This window comes from Nicotiana tabacum, chromosome 9 (genome assembly GCF_000715075.1).
Source record: "Nicotiana tabacum cultivar K326 chromosome 9, ASM71507v2, whole genome shotgun sequence".
Lineage (NCBI taxonomy): Eukaryota > Viridiplantae > Streptophyta > Magnoliopsida > Solanales > Solanaceae > Nicotiana > Nicotiana tabacum.
The window spans coordinates 75,302,696-75,324,158 of record NC_134088.1 but is presented as its reverse complement, the minus strand read 5'-3'; the positions used below and the strand labels follow the sequence as shown (position 1 = coordinate 75,324,158).

At 36.8% G+C, this 21,463-nt stretch overlaps 1 protein-coding gene and 1 non-coding gene across 4 annotated transcripts in view; both read right to left on the bottom strand.

Annotated features, from left to right (window-relative positions):
* Positions 1-1,734, bottom strand: part of LOC107784425 (uncharacterized) — a 29,009-nt gene extending 27,275 nt beyond the window's left edge. For all 3 annotated transcript variants that reach the window (XM_075221752.1, XM_016605558.2, XM_016605565.2), the window contains exon 1: positions 1,529-1,734. The gene's annotated coding sequence lies outside the window, so the exon portion shown is untranslated. The remainder of the gene's footprint in view (positions 1-1,528) is intronic.
* A 1,763-nt stretch (positions 1,735-3,497) lies between these two features.
* On the bottom strand, positions 3,498-3,604 carry LOC142164470 (small nucleolar RNA R71). Its single transcript, XR_012695238.1, has one exon. It is a non-coding gene; the product is annotated as a small nucleolar RNA R71 (small nucleolar RNA).
* Positions 3,605-21,463: the final 17,859 nt, after the last annotated feature.

Genomic DNA, 21,463 nt, shown 5'->3' with positions numbered 1-21,463 from the left:
AAGGTTCGATATTTCTTATTTGGTTCGGAACGATTTCAGTACGGTTTTAGTTTATCAATTTACATAACAAATTTGCATGACAAATTTCCATAAAAATGCAGCAGCAACTGTCCGTTTTCATACAACAATCCCACCAAATTCATATAGTAAAATGAAAGCAAGGTAACAAATAAGATGTCATCTGGTAAACCAATGGATTATACAAACTCACAAAATGGAAATGCAGCAAAATCCACTCCCAGTAGCGCTATTGACCTTGCGAAATTCTGGAATTCTACTTATTGTTTTAGGGGTTCGAAGCAGAAGTTATTCTATGTATTTTGAGTCTAGATTACTTAAAATTGAATGTTCTGTTATATTATGAGATAATCACATATTATTCTTGCTAATTTATTAGATGCAGTGAGTACACATCTTTTAGTAGCTATTGAAGATCAATATTCTTAGTTAATGATAGATAAAAAAATGTTTTCTATTTATAAAGATCAGTAAACGTTTATGCAATAAACAGAATATGGCATTGAATTGAGATAGTAGCAGAAAATAAACCAAATTTCCTCAAGCTTAATTTTATTACTTCACTGAAATAGTAATTTCAATGTATTCTCATAAGCTAAAAGGAAAAATGAGACTTGGATTGATTTATGGGTTGGACTCAGATTTGATTAAATTAAGCTACTTAATATGCATACTAAAAAAGTTTGGTATTTTGGTATACCGAAATTTCGAAACCTTAAAACCGAATACCTAACCGAAGAACCGAAATATTGATATCTTAATACCGAAGACCGTACCGAAAATCGAAGAACTTGTACCGAAGAACCAAATTAATGCGGTTCAGACGTAGACCTGTTTTGCGGGTAGAATTAGCTACTTTCTTACAACCTGTTTGTTCATAGACATTAGTTCACCCTATTCTAGCTGCATATTAAAGCAGATTTTCAAGGACAACCGGTAATTACAAGAAATAGACTTTAGGCAGTTTATATCAAGCCAATAATTTATCTGATTCATATATTTGTGCCTAAAATGGAGCAAGTATGGCGAAGTTAGTTTCAGAAGGACCCGAAGTGGAGATTTTGGTGCCCATTCTTGCTAGCCTCCATTATGACTTGAGAACTTGACTGCTATCCTAGTTCCTGCATTCCCCCTTCTAGCACGTTTTTGGGTTTCTTTTTTTTTTTTTGTGCCCACCCCTAATTTCACTAGAGAAAGTTTACAATACAATCATGACTAGATATTAAGAAGATATTTTCCCAATAACAAAATGCAATCAAACCCAATTCGAAAAAATAATTTTCTCTATAGATGAATACACATAGCTATTATGTAATGAGCAAAATTTAATGGAAATAAAGAAACAACTTCTGCACATTCAACATCAATATTCATAAAACCTACCTGTAATTATAAATTTTAAGCATATGTAATTATAAGAAAAAACTCAATATTTGAAAAACAGAGAGAGAACCGATAACATAAAAAAGTGCCCAATTTCAAAATAATTTACTACAAGTTTAGAGTTTACCTTGATGATAAGGAGAATGAAACCCTAGGTTGCAGAGAGGAATCCAAATTGTGATTCTTTGTAGAGTTCAATTTGTGAGATGTTAGCTATTATTTTCTATGTAACTGTAATTTATTGTATAGTTATATAAAACATACAGTACGTTCTTTTGGGGGAAAGGGGGAAGGCGAGGAGGGGAAGTGAGTTGAGGGGTGCGTGGGCCAATTGTGGGTTGGGCAAAAAAAAGAGGGAAAACATAGCGCTCAATTATGTTATATTTAACATCTGGATTTTATTATTTTTAAGGACCGAAAATTATCCTTTCGTTAATATTACTCCTAAAATTGATTTTGATGACCGGAAAGAAAATTTGTCGTCATAGATACACTTATAACGACCAGATTAAAATCTCTTCGTTAGAATTTGGTCGTTAAAAGTCAATGTTCTTGTAGTGTCGAATCATTGATCTCTACATCCTTTCATATTTAATTTGTAATTTAATTATGCAAAACATCTGGGATATTGTTACAATGAGTATGAGTAGCTAAACTCCTTATCTAGAGTTTTGATGGAACCTATTCGAGGATGATTTTCCTGTTACGTTAATATAGATTTGCCGTAGTAGTTTCTCTATTTGTTCAACTATATTATTGCTGTTGTTGATTGAAGGGCCGTCAATCGACTGTGCCTATTTAGTGTATATTACTCGGGAGAGAGTGCATATTTAGGTAATTGTTGAACAACATCACTCCTAACGTATATGAGGGATCAATACGGAGGGTTTAAAGGTGGGATTTGGGATAACGAAACTTTGATGCGATCCGAGTGAGCCGTACTTAATGACAGCTAGCATAATTCGGGAGAATATGTCTAGTAAATTATGGTAGTTACTCGGGAGAGAATTACAACACTCAGAGCGTTCATGATCAGTAGAGAATACATAGGCAAATTTATATAAAATGTAGCGAAAAAGATTCCGACAATAGGGGAAATCATAACCTTAGATCATTCCAATTCTTGTCTACAACCCGTTCGTAGTTAGTTATTAATTATTGCATTTTCATTACGTTATATTTAGTTAGTAAACATCAAATTTGTTACTTAAATAATTCTGAAGATTGATTGCGTGTATTTGTGCGAGTCTAGTAGCTGTGTTTAATAGGTTAATTCCCTGTGGGATTCGACTCCAGATTTATTAACCGGAATATATTTTCAACGATCACTAAGTCCCTTTTACAAGGCATAGCTGGGCGTGATCAAATTTTGGCGCCATTGCCGGAAAATTTAACGGTGTTATTAATTGCAGCTAAAAGAATTGCTAGAATTCTTAGTGTAGTCAATTTTTTTCATTTTAAACCAAATACATTGAAATTTTAACATTTGTAGTCTTGGGTGCTGCAGGTGCATGCCTAGAAACTGCTCAAGAACTGGTGAATTATTCGAAGCATTATCAGATCCTGAGAAAGTTTTCAAAGCACTGAATCGTGCAAACAAGAAGGGCAAACAACAACAGAACTCAACTAAACAAATCGAACCAGACATGGATGACGGAGTAAAAAATCCAAACAACAGAAATAATGAGAATGACCAGAACAATCAGGGTGTGGTGCCTCTTGTTCCAGAAGCAGCATTGTATGAATGGGCACAACCCACCGCCGAACATCTGGCAACCGCAATTGCAGTCCCTCAGCTACAAGCTGAATCATTTCAAATCACAAACAACATGCTATATTTGTTGCAGAACAAGGGACTGTTTGCAGGGTCATATATTGAAGATCCTCAGCAGCATCTGAAGAATTTCCTGTCGATATGTGTCACGCAAAGGCAGCCTAATGTGACACCGAAAGCAATAAAGTTGTTATTATTTCCATTCTCGGTGACAGGAGAAGCTCAGACTTGACTTAATTCACTCCCCATAAACTCCATCACTACTTGGGAGGAATTAGTCAAGCAATTTTTGAACAAGTTCTACCCACCCAATAAGACTGCCAAACAAATTGATGATATATTGAGCTTCAGGCAGAGACCAACAGAAATACTACAAGAAATGTGGGAGAGGTTCAAGAGTATGTTGGTTAAATGTCCACATCATGGTATTCCAGATCAGATGTTGGGGCAGAGGTTTTACATGGGCCTGGCAGACGGCTTAAAGGCCAATGTTGATGCTTCAGCATGTGGAGCATTTTTGAGCAAAACATTCAGAGAATGCAAGATCCTACTTGACAAAATGGCCCAAAACTCAGGATGGATGAAAAGAGACTCTACGATCACTCCTGTAGTTCATTCAGTGGTTTTGGACCCAAACAACTCCATAGTTGAAAATATGGCCACTCTAATAACGCAAATGAGTATCCTCACCAAAAAGATCGATAAATCATGCTAGAAGCAGCAGGTACACATAATTGATGCAACTAATGTGGGCTTATGTACACCATGTATTAACAAACCATATGTATGCTCGTGGAGTGCGGAAGGTGAAAACTAGCACTATTAGGAAGATATGAACTATGTGGCCAACTATGGGGGACAGAGGCAAGGTGGTCAGAATTAGGGGCAGCAGAATCAACAATATAGGCCAGCACAATAGCAGTACAATAACAACAATAATCCTGGAGCTATGCAACCACAGGGTTAAGTTATGCCTTACCAAAGGCAACAGGGTTATAACCAGCAAAATCAGCAACTAGCCTATCAACAGCCTCAACAACAACATATAGTGAAACAAGATGATGGGTTTGCTGAACTTAAAGGAATGTTGCAACAACTGATTGGGTCTAATGAAAAAATGTAAGAGAGAGTGGACTCACATGAATCAGCGATAAAGGGCATTGAGATTCAATTAGGATAGATTTCGATGGCTCTAAATAATCGTCCCCAAGGAACGTTAACTGCAGACACACAAGTCAATCCAAAAGAGCAGGACCCGAAATAGCTTATGGCTGTGAGTCTAAGAAATGGTAGAGACCTAGATCTGGAGCAAGAAATTGCTCGCGAACGCTGACCTACAGAAATACTTGTGCCAGTACCCATTGAGATAGATGATTCAACAGGGTTAATTGAGGTGACAGTATAACATGCACAAGAGAGCACAAGCAAAGAAAAAGAGGTTGCGAAGGAGACTGAGGTAGCACAAGAAACGACAATAGAAGCAGTGCCTGAGTAAGATAAAACTCAAATCACAGGACGGAAGCAACCTTCAACACCATTCCCACAGAGATTGGCCAAATATCCAAAGGATGAGCAGTATAAAAAATTCATGGAGATGTTGAAACAAATCCAGGTGAACATTCCACTGATTGACGCTTTACGGGAGATGCCCGGGTATGCTAAAATGATGAAAGATTTAATGTCTCGCAAATTCAACTTCCAAGATCTGTCCACTATTATATTGACCCAGACCTGTAGTGCAGTCGTGACGAGACCCATAGCTGAGAAGTTATCAGACCCAAGGAGTTTCACAATCCCATGCATGATAGTCAGCTATGCTTTTGCTAAAGCATTGTGTGATTTGGGGGCAAGCATAAACTTGATGCCCTTGGCTATCTACAAAAGGTTAGGCATTGGAAGAGCAAGACCCATATCCATGCTACTATAGCTAGCCGACCGGACAGTGAAGAGGCCACCAAGAATCCTTGATGATGTATTAGTACAGGTTGGAAAGTTTGTGTTCCCAACAGATTTTGTCATTCTGGATTGCCGGGTTGAAGAGGAGATTCTCATAATTTTGGGAAGAACATTCTTGGCCAAAGGGAGAGCTTTAATTGATTGTGAAACTGGAGAACTAAAAATGAGACTAAATGATGAAGAGATAACATTCAATGTACATAAATCTATGCGGTGACCAAGTGAATTTTCTAACTACTCTCTAATAGAAGCTGTGGATGTAATTTTGGAAGAGGAAAATGAGACCTTGAACGCTAAAGACCTCTAGCAGAGTGTCTCATGAACTTAGATGAAGCAAATGGAGAGGACTTGGCGGAGTGGGTACTGGCTCTTGAAGGCCAACGGTTTTGGAAAAGAGAGCTCGAATTTGAGCTTTTGCACTTAGAAGAAAGGAAAACTTCTCCAGCTAAGCCATCGATAGAAGAGCCACTAAAGTTGGAACTGAAACCACTACCACATCATCTAAGGTATGCTTTCTTGGGACCTAACTCAACTTTACATGTTATTATCTCATCTAGTTTGTTAGATGTGCTGAAAGAACAACTTTTGCAGGTATTGATTGAGTGCAAAACTGCAATTGGTTGGACCATTGCAGACATTAAGGATATCAGCCCCGCCTTCTGTATGTATAAGATTCTACTGGAAGATGGCCAAAAACCTTTCAGAGAACATCAAAGAAGTTTGAACCCCAACATGAACGAATTTATAAAAAAGGAGGTGATAAAGTGTTTAGATGCGGGGATCATTTTTCCCATCTCCGATAGCAACTGGATCAGCCCAGTACAATGTGTACCAAAGAAAGGTGGGATGACTGTAGTGCAAAATGATGTTGATATCAACAAAATCAGTCACGGGATGGCAAATTCGTATGGACTACAGAAGATTGAACAAGGCCACCCGAAAAGACAACGTTCCCTTGCCGTTCATTGATTAAATGCTAGATAGACTGGCCGGGAGGTCCCACTTTTGCTTTCTGGATAGATACTTGGGGTATAATCAGATCTCCATTGCTCCGGAAGATAGAGAGAAAATGTCATTCACCTATCCATATAGCGTCTACACTTTCCGTAGAATGTCATTCGGCCTATGCAATGCACCCGCCACATTTCAAAGGTTCATGTCACGACCCAAACCGATGGGCTACGATGAGTGCCCGAGTCCTACCTGTCAAACACCCTTAAGCATGCGACTAAGATATAAATATGAATAATATCCGCTGAATTACGAGAATAACATGCGTGAGGAAAACCTGTCCAAAATACATATATACATATACGTGCAGAATACACTGGGCAAGACGGCAAGGCTGCTATAGACAATTATATACCCAAAAATGAAAGCCGACAAGGCCACATACTATCCAACTATACATAACTGTCTATAGACCTCTAATAGAAATACAATTGTACAAAGACGGGACTGAGCCACATCATACCCAAATATGTATACAAGCATATCTCACCAAAATCAAAAGCAGCTACGGATCAAGTGGAGCACGCCAACTCTCGTTGATCAAGGATCCTAAGAAGGGGGACCGTCAGCTTGCCTACCTGCACCTGCGGGCATGAAATGCAGCCCCGGGAAACAGGGCATCAGTACAAATAATGTACTGAGTATGTAAGGCATGAAAATCAGTACATGAAAGACATCGATGAAACATGGAGTAAAGAAATACATCTGTAAGTCTGAATAACTTTGTGAATTCTGAAACATTTATAATATCATGCACGTGCATATAAATATTGTGTCATGCATAGGTATAGGTGTACATAATATCATCAAACCTCTGAGGGCATCCCGTCATATCTTCTCAGCCACTGTGGGCAACATCATCAACATATACCAATTGATCAGGTGGTGGTACGTATATAACGCTGTAACTTTTTCCCATATCCCATATACATATAAGTACACACACACACATACACACACACACACACACATACATACATATATATATATATGCGTATATAACGCCATCTGGTCATGGGTCAATGTACATGTATAAATGAATGAAGTGCATAAAAATATGTTACTAAACTCAATATACCTTTCGGATAAACTTTATCAACTACGTATTTTTCTGGGACCCATGAACAGAAGATGTGATAATAAGATACATTGAAATTCAAGAACATAGGCACCTCTAATACTCCTATGAATAGAGTCATTTATGGAAGTTGTGCATTTGCTCGTTTCGTTTATATCGTATGGATCATGTCAAAAGAAAGAAGTGCTTAGCCTTAACATACCTGGAGTAGTGAAAAATCCGTATGATATTCTTGCTCGAATTCTCGTTGAAGCAGAAATGTCACATTATAATTAAGGTGGATGACTCCTATGTACAGTTAGCGTCACCAAAACTTTTGCAGAAAATTAAGTAGAAGAGTACTATTCCCTTTTACAGTGTATCTTACAAAAAGATAAAATGCAATGATTTGATTATCTAGGTTTGCATAATCCTGTGGTGTGGATTCTGATTGTAATGTTCTTTAATTATCAAGTACTGGCTAACGTTTTTGACTGTAAAAATGTCTAATGTTTTGTTTGTAGGAATGGCTAATATTTTGATTGTAGGAAGTGCTAACGTTCTTGTTATGAAGTGTTGTATCCAAAATACTTTTACAAGACTTGTTATTCAAAAAGTGAGAATGAAGTGTCTTCTAGTTGTTAATTAGGTGCCACCTAATCCAAAAATGACTAAGAGTCATTCTTTTAATATGTGGCTTGATGCCACGTTTTTTTTTGGGAGGGGGGTTAATCTTATCTTATGAATTTTATTAATTTACTAGGTAACCGATAATTAACCAATTACCCACATAATTAGAAATTATCTCAAACTACTTAAAAATAATACTCATTTTTAATATAATTTACACATCATACTATCGTGGTCATATGGTACCTTGTATGGTACTAGTCCATAAATATCGGGTATTATAGCTCGGACCGTATTTTATCCCAAATCGACAACCTTCAACGAAACTCATTTTCTTTAATTCATGTATCCTATATCCTTCATGGAACTTACTTATCGCTTGTTATAAATAGCATAAATACGTTAACCTCAAGATAATCTTATCCATGAGTCTACGTCGATTAACTGAAGACGAAACTTTAACGCACGAAACGCGAGATGTAACAATTCACGATGGTCATCTTCACAGATATGGTAGAGGGCATAACAGAGGTCTTTATGGATTATTTCTCAGTGGTGGGAGACTCATTCGATGATTGCCTAAAGAATTTGAAAAGAGTACTGAAAATATGTGTGGAGACTAATCTGGTGCTCAACTGGGAAAAGTGTCATTTTATGGTACAGGAAGGTATAGTCTTGGGGCACCTAGTGTCGAATAAGGGCATTGAGGTAGATCATGCAAAGTTTAATGTGATAGAAAAGCTTCCACCACCCACTTCTGTCAAAGTAATAAGAAGTTTCCTTGGCCACGCCTGTTTCTATAAACGGTTTATAAAAGACTTCTCCAAAATCGTGAATCCCTTGTATAAATTGCTTGAAAAAATCACCCTTTTGTATTTTCTGATGATTGTAGGGTAGCTTTTGAGGAATTGAAGAAGAGGCTGGTGATAGCACCTATCATAGTTGCACCCGACTGGGGGCAATTATTTGAACCGATGTGTGATGTGAGCGACTATGTTGTGGGAGAAGTTCTTGGGCAGCGAAAAGATAAAGTCATACATCCAATATACTATGCAAGTAGAACTTTGAGTGGTGCCCAACTAAATTACACAGTGACCGAGAAGGAGATGCTAGCAGTGGTGTTCGCATTTGACAAATTCAGGTCATACATGATAGGCTCGAAGGTAATTGTTTATACTGACCATGCTGCTCTCAGGTACCTAATTGAGAAGAAGGAGTCAAAGTCACGCCTGATTTGATGGGTGCTACTGTTGCAAGAATTTGACATGGAAATCTGTGACCGAAAGGGAAAGAAGAACCAAGTGGCTGATCACTTGTCTAGGCTGGAAGGAGCCGAGAAGAAGGTTGAGGTGGAAGAGATTGTGGAGACTTTCCCAGATGAACAACTCTTAGCAACGAGCCTCGATGCTACACCATGGTATGCAAGTATTGCAAATTACCTGGCAAGCGGTATTATTCCTTATGACTTGTCTTCTGTGCAAAAGAAAAGTTTTTTCGTGATTGTCGCATGTATTTATGGGATGAACCATATTTTTTTAGGATTTGTCTTGATAACATGATCCGAAGATACATTCCCGAGATAGATCAATCTTTTGTTTTGCAGGCATATCATGCTTTACTGTATGGAGGACATTTTGTGGGTGTAAGGACAGCGGCTAAAGTGTTGGAGTTAGGTTTTTATTGGCCGACGATGTTTAAAGATGCACACTTCTGGGTGAAAAATTGTGATGAGTGCCAACAGACGGGGAATATTTTCCGTCGACATGAGATGCCCATGATCCCGATCCAAGAGGTAGAGGTGTTTGATGTATGGGGAATTGACTTTTTGGGACCATTTGTTAGCTCATACAATAACAAGTACATACTTGTAGCGGTGGACTATGTTTCAAAATGCGTAGAAGCCGTCTCACTTCCTACAAATGATGCGAAGGCAGTTATTGGTTTCCTGAGAAAGAACATCTTCACCCGATTTGGCACTCTAAGAGCTATCATCAGTGATGGGGGTACCCATTTCTGCAACCGAGCCTTTGAAAAGCTATTGGAGAAATATTTCGTTCTCCACAAAGTTCCCACTCCGTATCACCCAAAAACGAGTGGGCAAGTCGAGGTGTCAAACAGAGAAATCAAGAGTGTTTTGACCAAAACTGTAAATGCTACTCGGGTTGATTGGGCAAGAAAATTGGATGATGTGCTATGGACTTACCGCACTGCATTCAAAACTTCGATTGGAATGTCACCATATAAATTGGTGTTTGGAAATGCATGTCACTTGCCGGTGGATCTAGAGCATAAAGCCTTCTGGGCTTTGCAATAATTAAATCTAGACGTGGAGGCCGCTAGAACTAGTAGAGTCAGAGCTGCATGAACTTGACGAGTTTCAGTACCATGCTTTTGAGAGTACAAGATTATACAAGGAAAGAATGAAACTGGTGCACGACAAAAATATTCTTGAGAAATATTTTAACCGGGAGACAGGGTATTATTATTCAATTCAATATTGAGGTTGTTTCCGGGCAAATTGAAGTCAAGATGGTCAGGACCATTTTATGCGGTAGAGATTCACCCCACCGGAGCAGTAGAGATTGCTACAGAAAATGACTCTCGCACGTTCAGAGTCAATGGGCACAAGTTAAAACATTATTTGGGCATGGATTACGCGAAAGTAGTATAGGTGACTCATTTGCTCGAGCCACTAATGTTGAGCAAGCCTTAAGTGCGATTACCTGCATCATGCTGCGACATTAAATCAGGCACTTCATGGGAGGCAACCCATTGTAATATTTTATTCGTCATGCCGTGACGTTAACTAAGGTGCTTGTTGGGAGGCAACCCAATTCGTAGTTGATTTTTTGTGTAGTTAGAATTTTTCTTTTCGTTTTTTGGAACTAACATATTTGCAGGTGATTTCGGCAAGTCGTACGTAGTATCTCATGCTGCTTGATCTCCAGCGAGCTGGTCTAGGCGTTAAGGCATGCGGCACAAGGTATTGAGCTCGCTAAGGAGCTCGCCTCGCATGGGTTATAGCGAGACACAACTCGTAGAATCCCTTGCGTCGCCTGCCTATGAGCTTGCCTCTGAGCTTGCCTCGCCAGGTATGTCGCTCGCCTGAGAGCTCACGTCGCCAGGTTAGTTTTTTTGCTTTTATTATCTTTTTGTTTTGTTTTTCTTTAATTCCCCCTCTTTAAAAACCCAACTTAAAATACCCACGCCTAAAAGAAAACACACTGCACACCCCAATTTTCCTCTTCTCCTCCCACACAAACCCCACCGCTCACAAAACACACCCTCACACACTCACGCAAAATACTGCCAAACCCTTCCCCTCATAACTCCATTGAAGACAAGCAATCTTCTGCTATTTCCTTCACTTGCAAAAGCAATTCAAAGGCAAATCCCTTCTCTTAAACATCTAAGGTATGGTTTCTATCTCCATTCTTTGGCAATTTTGAGTTAGGTGAATGCATGACATTGGACACATATTTTTGCGGTTGTTCTTCATTGTAACCATGTGTTTGTGTATCCCAACCCCATGAACCCCATAAGAATTGTGTTGCTATTGTGTGAACAAGTGGTGGTACGGAACTCCCAAGCAAATTTGGGAGGATGAGGCAATCCCTCACCCCTACAAGCATTCCTATAGCACTGGTGTATGCTAAGTGTTTGTTATAATGCCTCAAAGGCATTCTTTGTCCCTATTAGAGCCCGAGTCTCCGGGATTATAAGACTAGTGCTATGTAGTTGTGCACCACTTTAAAATCTTAATTGTGAGGTGGCTCACTGGTAGCCCGATGCTTCGAATATGGAAGAAGCACCCATGTGTCATTGCTTGATTCTCATGCTAAGAAACGATGAGGTGAAGTCTGAGTAACCTCAGAAACTGTTGTTAATCATGTGTTAAACTCTAAGTGTGGATGGAAAGACCATGTTTTGAGAGGTTGCAATACCTCTTAAACTGATTTATGCTCACTTTTGTAGGTACAAATATGCCTCCAAGAAAAGACAACAGTAACGTCAAAGCTTCATCCACTGCTCCATCTAAGGCTAAGGCTACTTCCGTACCTCCCCAGAAGAATAGAAAAGTGGGAAGCTACTTCCAGTCAAGGTGAAGGAATGAGAGCAATTGCAGCTATTGCAGCCACCCATCCACAACCTCAGGGCCAACGGGAATTTGGAATCAAAAGCATACCCCATATGTTAAGGATTGGTACAAGCATTGTAGGCCAAAACATATACATCCGGAAGCTGCTATTCATGAGCGTCGCTTAAAAGCCAAGTACCACGCTATTTGGAGAGGCATCAATGAGTTGGTGTTAAGCTATGTGTTCCGAAACTCTGGAGAGATCAACATCAATCTTGTGAGGGAATTTTATGCTGGGTTTGATCTAGAGGATCCTGAACAGCTGGTTCCGATTCGTGGAAGGTTGATAGATTTTTCAGCCTCGGGAATTTGCAATTTCTTAGGTGCTCGGGATGTTCTTGGGGAACCCTTGAACCACTTCATAGTCTATCCTACTTATTGATAGCTAAGACACACTCTTTGTGGTGTCAACTCTGTGGCGTATTGGGTGCGGGATAAGAAAACCAACCGCCATAGGAAGTTCCCAAAGAAGAATATGAAGGCAGAAGCGCAAGTATGGTTGAAGTTGATCAATTCACTGCTCCTACTGTGCAGCCATGACACTCTCATTTGCTGTGAGAGGACTTGTGTGTTGTATTTCTTAATGATGGGCCAAAGGGTGAATATGGGCCACTTGATCCGTTATCAGATGACCCAAGTGTGAACTACAAGAAAATTGACCGAATGCCCTTTGCAAACATGCTAACTTAGTACTTGCGGCAAGAAGAAGTGGAGGAGGAGAAGGAGTTAGATCACATCATTGATCCACCCATAAGACCAACGGACCTCAAAAATGTCCGGGTTAAGGAGGAGAACACCACAACTTCACTGATAGGGGCTGAGAGCAATGCATGCGATGACAGCTTCATGGCCCATTTATATGGGATAATCGACTTGCAGCTTTGGATAGGGGGACGACCGGACACTACAGAGTAGAGGGCCATATTGGAGCAGTGGTACCTGCTCAATGCTCATTCCCGACAACTGGTTGGGATAGGTGATGGATACAGACTCCCTGAGGATGAGGATGTTAACACACTTGAGCAGTCCAAGGCCAAGCCAGAATAGTCAGATGATGAGGATGATGATGATGAGGAGGAGGAAGCACAAGACGAGGAGTGGGTAGCCTTAGAGGATGAGGGCGAGGACGCAGCTTGATCGGGGAGTTTTTCCTACACCTACTCATTTTTTTTCTTCTTGTTTTCTTGAGGGAATTAAGTCTAAAGAAAAAAAATCAAAAAGATTTTCTTGTAGGTAGTGTAGTAATTTCCCCTTTATTTTTTTTGGGTTGCGGTTCTTTTCCAAGGATTTTATTTAAACCGGGTGTAGTTAGTTTTAATTTTTAGGAGTAGAAATAACTGTGCTATGAATTGAATTGCAGAGATATCTCTTAACTTTGTTATGTCTTGAGAATAGTTAGTACTCTGGTTGTGACGCTTATACTCAGTTTTTAACTCTAGTATAAGTACTTTAAATCGTAGATTCTTACATTTGCTTGACTGCTTTGATTGAAGTGTCATGATAAAACCAATCCTGAGTGAGTTATGTGCCATGTCTGTGTGAGGTTTATATGTATTTAGTGCATTGCATTTGATGTCTATAACTTACCCCGTGTGTGTGCAAAGCAAAATGGTAGTCTTGTTCCGTCTGGAAAGTGATATAGGCATTTCTTTGTTGAGCCAGATATATAGAGTTTACCTGCCCGAATGTCATATAACATATTTAACCCCTTTGAGCCTATAATACTATTTCTTTGGTAACCACATTACAAGCTGTACCCCTTTGTTTGAATCAACCATATATTTGAACCTTGTCACCTCTCATGAGCACTTGAATTGTGATGAATTATGTAAAAGATAAAGTGTGGGGTGGTGGTTTGGCTTATGAGTGGAACAAATGAAATAAGGAGAAATGTGCGCCGTTTGAAATAAAGAGAAAAATATGTCAATAAAAGTCACTTGGATTGAAAGAAAAGAAGAAGAAGAAGAAGAAGAAGAAGAAGAAGAAGAAGAAGAAGAAGAAGAAGAAGAAGAAGAAGAAGAAGAGAAGAAGAAGAAGAAAAAGAAGAAAACAAAATTAGTTATATTGTATAAACAATAATTCTTGATGGTGGTGGCTAATGATATACTTGTGCTTAAAGAAGTATGGGGTAATATAAATTGAAGTGAAGGCGAAATTATGGTTTAATATAAGTATGGGCTGTAGTATTAAAGTATATGTATTAAAGTGCTTAAGGGAGGTATAGTCACTCATATCCAAATGTATCCTACCCGACCCGCAGCCTACAATACAACCAATTGAAGTCCTACTTGATCCTAGACTGAATGAGCTCGATTAGTAGAATATTACACTACGGGCAAGCCTATGGTGCATCATTTGTGGCATATGAATGTTATTTCTGAGAGTGAGTGAATTTTTCCTATATTGAGTTCCTACGTTCTTAAAATTCATTGTGTGTGGAACTAAGCACTTTGTTGGGTGAGGGCACGTGATTCATAAAGGAAAGGAAATGCCATTGACCTCCATGTTAGAGTAAGTAAGTGAATTGTGAATAAGGCATGGTATTTATGAGTCAAATCGTGAGGTGAGGATGTTACACCTTTGTGCTTAGACTATTGTAAAGATTCTTGGTGTGATGGGTTAAGGGAATTGCATAAAAAGGTTGTGTCTATAAGTGTAGTTTGATTGCTCGAGGACGAGCAATGTTTAAGTGTGGGGGTATTGATGTGTGGCTATAATTCCATATTTTAGATCATTATTTGCCTTGCATTTTGTATGCTTTAATGATAAACTACACTTTATTTGAGCGTAATGGAATCTATTTTATGTGTAGGTGAATTGAAGATGAAAGTAGAGCAAAAGGAATAATTACAGTCTAAAGCATGCTCGAAAACAATTGAAAAGAAGAAAGAAAGAAGTGAGCAGCGGATAAATGAGAAAGCTGGTTGGGCGAGCCTTTTAGCTCGCGTGGGAGCAAGCTAGGCGAGTTCCACCTCGCGTTAAGGCTGGCGACACCAGGTCTGGGGCGAGGTCCTGCTCGTGTGAAGCCTCACGAGGCGAGGTTTGAGGCGCGCACACTTCGAACTTTGAAGGCTTATTTCATCTCCTGGTTTGACTAGAACTTGGACTATGTTGTTTAGGTCTTTTCCTACACATATAATAGACATAAAATATCACTTTTGAAGGAGTTATGCAACGGGAGACAAGGATAGCTCGTGAAATAACCATTTTGAGTTAGAATCATTGATTTCTACATTCTTTCATCTTTACTTTGTAATTTAATTATGCAAAATATCTGGGATATTGTTACTTTGAGTATGAGTAGCTAAACTCCTAATCTAGGGTTTTTATGGAACCTATTGGAGGATGATTTTCCTGTTACGTTAATATAGATTTGCCGTAGTATTTTCTCTATTTGTTCGACTATATTATTATTGTTGTTTATTGAAGGGTCCTCAATCGACTGTGCCTATTTAGTGTATATTACTCGGGAGAGAGTGAATATTTAGGTAATTGTTGAATAATAACACTCCTAACGTATATGAGGGATCAATAGAGAGGGTTTGAAGGTGGGATTAGGGATAACAAAACCTTGGTGCGATCCGAGTGAGCCGTACTTAATGCCAGCTAGCATAGTTCAGGAGAATATGTCTAGTAAATTGTGGTAGTTACTCAGGAGAGAATTACAACACTTAGAGCGTTCATGATCGGTAGAGAAGACTTAGGCAAATTTATAGAAAACGTAGCCGAAAGGATTCCGACAATAGGGGAAATCATAACCATAGATCATTCCAATTCTTGTCTATAACCCGTTCGTAGTTAGTTATTAATTATTGCATTTTCATTACGTGATATTTAGTTAGTAAACATCAAATTTGTTACTTAAATATTTTTGAAGATTGATTGCGTGAATTTGTGCGAGTCTAGTAGCTGTGTTTAATAGGTTAATTCCCTATGGGATTCGACTCCGGACTTATTAATCGGAATATATTTGCAACAACCGCTAAGTCCTTTTTATAAGGCATAGTTGGGCGTGATCAGTCAAGAAAGCAATTGGGTGCAAATGGGTATTTACAAAGAATGAAGGATTTCTTAACCAAGAAGACGTTCGCTACAAAGCAAGATTGGTGGCCAAAGGGTATGATCAAAAGGAGGGAATTGATTACAATAAAGTATTTTCTCCAGTCGTGAAACACTCCTCCATTAGAGTTTTATTGGATTTGGTAGCACAATTGAATTTGGAAATAGTTCAGTTAGATGTAAAAACTGTATTTTTACATGGAGACTTTGAAGAGAAAATCTATATGACTCAGCTAGAAGGATTCAAAGTTGATGGAAAATAAAATATGGTGTGCAAACTTGAAAAATAGTTGTACGGATTGAAACAATCTTCTAGACAATGGTACAAATGATTTGACAAGTTTATGTTGCGGCAGAAGTACAAACGAAACAAATACGATCATTATGTGTATTTGCACAGGATTGAAGACGGATCATTCATATATTTTCTCCTATAGGTTGATGATATGTTGATAGCTTCCAAAGGTCAAGAGGAAATTGAGAAGTTAAAGATTCAACTAAGAAAGGAGTTTGAGATGAAGGATTTGGGTGAGGCGAAGAATATTCTTGGCATGGTGATAAAAAGAGATAGACATTCAAACAAACTCTATCTATCTCAGAAAGAATACTTGAAAAGAGTAATAGATCGATTTGGCATGAATGAGAACACAAAGTCGGTTAGCACTCCGCTTGCTCTTCACTTTAAGCTTAGTGCTGCTATATCACCGAAAAATTAAGTTGAACGAGAGTATATGTCAAGAGTACCATATGTGAATGCCGTTGGTATCTTGATGTATGCAATGGTTTGCACAAGACCTGATATTTCACATGCTATCGGAGTTGTAAGCAGGTATATGCATGATCCAGGAAAGGAGCATTGGTAAGCTGTGAAATAGATTCTACGGTATATTCTCAATACTGTAGATGTTGGATTGATTTTTAAGTAGGAAGATAGTCAGTATCTAGTTGGATATTGTGACTCAGATTATACGGATGATTTGGACAAGCGTAGATCAACTACTGGTTATATTTTCACTTTTGCAAATGCACCGATTAGTTAGAAGTCTACTTTGCAGTCAACGGTTGCTTTGTCTACTACTGAGGCAGTATACATGAAAATTACAGAGTCTGTAAAGGAAGCAATTTGGCTTCAAGGGTTGCTTAGAGAACTTGGTATTGGTCAAGAAACCATCACACTATTTTGTGATAGTCAAGGTTCTATTCAATTAGCTAAGAACCAAGTTTGTCATGCAAGGACGAAGCACATTGATGTTCGATATCACTTTATACGAGATATTATAGAAGAAGGTGGAGTCACGGTGCAGAAAATTCGGACTACAGACTACCCTGCCGATATGCTAACAAAAGTAGTGACTGCGATCATGTTTTAATATTGTTTGAACTTGATCAACATTGTTGAACTTTGAAGATTGAAGTTGAAGACAATCAAAATTTATCAGAGAGAGAAAATTGAAAGAGTGGAATCTTGCCAAGCTGGAGATTTGTTAAATTTGACAAGATTAATGTGAACCTAGTGTGAACATTTGGAAGTCTTCTTTTAGGAGAAAATTGGTAGATGTATTTTTTCATGCCTTTACATTACATGATTACACTTAATGTGATGTCATCCACGATATTATTAAGGCCATTTCCCTAATATAAATAACAAGAGTTTTGTTCATTATAAACATCACTCACTTGCCTTCTTATCTCCTAAGACATTTGAATCTTCTTTCTCTCTTGCATTATTTCACGTATAGTTTTGGAGTGAAATAAAGTTTGAGTTGATTGTGTCCGAGGACTAAGCAAAAATTAAAATTTGCCGAACCTCGTAAACTTCTGGTGTTCTTCTTATTATTATCTTACTTGCTATTTATTAGTTACATTTAAATATAGTAGTTGTAATTTAATAAATATTTATATATTCGGCTTCCGCAACAATTCTAGTTATTAGGAAGGAATTTTATCCCTCATATATAAGACTTTGTGAGCACCAATGAGTCACTACAATATTATGTATATACAACTATGGATTCTTAGCTACTCAACATAAAAATTATGGCTAGTACCTAACAATAGTCACAAAAATTAAAGTTTCATGACTATTTACAATGTCGTAAAAATATTTAGCCAAAAATTTCAATTGGCAAAACTTTCTTCATTTTTTCTAGTCTACCCACTACAAGAAAGTAATGATACGACGATATTTATTTAGTTACTTTTAAAATAAATGTCGAAAAAATTGAATTTCCCGGCATTTAGGACAAAATGTAGTAAAAATAACGACATTTTTGACAAAATGTAGTAAAAATAACAACATTTGTTACAAAATGTAGTAAAAGTAACGACATTTGAATCAAAGTATTGTAAAAATAGTGACATTTGATACAAAATGTCGTAAAAACAATGACATTTTGTATCAAATGTCATAAAAACAATAACATTTGATACAAAATATCAAAAAGATTGTGACTTTTATTTTAAATGTCATATTATTAGTCGTTAATTGCCAACATTTACATTAATGTTTTCCCTATATTTTCTAGTTGTAAATCATTCTTTGTTTAGAAGCAAAAAAATATATTATTTTTATTTAATACTATATGTTTTTAGTATTGTGATAAGTACCCACGGAATAGATGAGTTCTTTTATTGTTAATCAATATTTTAAAAGGATTTTCGGTACTCGCCGGCCTTTGGGCGCGACACTTGTAAAATGGCATGAGATTCATGTGTATAATTTAATTTTGTGAGGCTTACACTCCAAGTGACTAATTGTACCCTATTGTTCAATGCTTGGATGACCAAATAGTTCCTATGCAAATTATGCATTAAATTTCTTAATTATTAGTATTATTAACCCTCAAGAATATTTTAACAAATGAATGATAAAGTTCTATTGATATTTTTTAACAAGATGAAGATTGAGATTAACTCAAATAACAAATTCATGAGTATTCCATATTTTCTAAGTGAGAACATCATAGTGAATATTATTTTAATATTTCTTCTGAAAATATACATATATAGGAAATATATATCTTCACTTACAATTGGTCTCCATTTCTTAGTTTTGTATCTCTAAAAATATTAGACTTTTATTATTTTATAATTTGAAACTAATTATGTATTTATTTATGAAGGAGTAAAATTTTAAATTACTATAATATAATTTATTGATTATTATTTACTTTTAGAAAGGTAATTGTGTATAGTTGATAATATTCTTAAAATATTTATTATTTATTTAAAAGTTAAGATATTATATTTGATTTGTATCTCACAATAATTTTAACACCATTGCATTATTTATACTTGCAAAAACATGTTAGATATTTTATTTTCTATGAGTTTTTTTTTATCTTTTTAAACTTTTAAGCTTTTAATGTCCTTTCTATTGTTCTTATTATTATACTATTTTGTAAATTAAAAAATTAAAATATTACATTTAGTCAATAATATTACAAGTACTTGTTAAAAGTTGAATTTAAAAATAAAGTAAACAAAATTAAAACAATCTATAAACGGAGACCAAAAGTCAGCAAATTGGTAAGACCCCCAAACGGCCAAAGACCTAAGATGTTGGGGATTCTCAAATTGGCTCAATATTTTAGCAAACCCATTCTAATTTTAGTCAAATTTGATTTCTATCTCCGTAATATATTCCTCCTATACAAATTGTGGCTCCGAAAAAGCTATGTATGGAGAGTATGGGAGATTTAGAAGGAAAAGATTTTGGCAGTAAGAATTTTCGGCTTCCCTCCTCCTAATTCTAAAATTACAGTTTCCTTTATTAGTTAGAATTCTTCAGACAACCTTATTTTGCATTAGGCTTTGGCAATTTAATTGGATATTTAAGAAAACGGGGAAAGAAAGGCAAGCTATTGGAAGAATATTGATATAGGGTTCAGACTCTTGGTGAGGCTTTTGCAGGTTCTTATCTATCTTCTGTTTAATTTAATATTATGTAAATCTTATTCTTTGTACTGTGATAATGAAAAGAAAGTATTTTTGTGTTTTGAAGTGCGTACTAGATTTTCTACTTTTCTAGTTATTTAGGCTCTTTTAAGTTTATTTGCAGAGTGTATTTGAACTTTCTGTAAAAACTCTTTACATTGTCGTAAATCTTATCTGAAGTTCTAAGTGTATCTACTGATGGTATAAAACATATTCACACTAGATTAAGTTAACGGAGAATTACTGAAGTTGATTCTTTGTTGCTATATGTATAGATTATATTCTTAATGGATAAGAGTTGGATAAACATATTGAATAGGAACAATCCTTTATATGAGATCGGAGCCAAAGAGTTTATTCAGTTTGCGTCATTGGATAGGCCTAATGCATCTGAAATCTTGTGTCCATGTCGAATGTGTCGTAATATGAAATTTGTGTCAAAAGATTTGATTGTCGAACACATAGTGATTGATGGGTTTCTAACTAGTTCCACTACTTGGATTTTTCATGGTGAGATATCATATTCATCAATGTCTGCTAATCAGATAGATAAAGGTGATGAAATACAAACCTTGGTACATGATGCTTTTGGAGTTCCTCCTACTAGTGACTTTGTTGATATGGACACTAGTGGTGATGGAATTGGTGGGTCAAATTAACATAGGAAGGGGTTTGATAAGAAGACTGAAACATTTTTTAACTTACTAAAAGAAGCTGAGTGTGAATTATACTCTGGAAACAAATATTCACGGCTTTCTTTTCTTGTTCGTCTATTGCATCTAAAGTTTCTCAATGGGTAGAGTAACAACTCATTTTCCATATTGTTAGAGTTGCTAAAAGATGTGTTTCCTGAAGGTGAAATATTACCCAAGTCCTTTGTAGAAGTTGCTGCATTTTGGGAATACATAAGCTTTGTCTTGTTGATTGTATCTTGTACTCTACACTCAGTTCTGAATTCTAGAAACTATCAAAGTAACCTTTCTAATATTTTTTCTCAGGTTAACAAAATTAAGAAGACCCAAACTAATAAATTTGGGACCAAAAAAAGGAAGTGGGTAAGTTTGAAAAACATGCAAGACACTTTAATATTTTCAATTTTTTTACATAGTTGTGATTCTATTTTATGTGATTGTTTTGCAGAGCTTCTAAAGAATATAAGATCAATTATTGGAAAGGAATGCTTGACTAGTGGAAAGATGGATCCATAAAGCCTTGTTGCAGAATTTATTCTAGAAGTTAAAATTACTTTATCTTTTATGATTTAGTTTGTCACGACCCAATTTCACCAATAGGTCATGATGGCACCCAATACTACAGCTAGGCAAGCCAACTTAGTAATTTAAACAAACATCAATTATTTTCAGAATAATTTTCTAAGTAATTTTTATTAATTTATTAGCAATATTAAAGAATATATAAAAGATATCGATTAATTTACATCCAAGATAAATAATCAACTCCCAATTCTACAAATGTGTGTATGCCAAGACCTGATGTCACA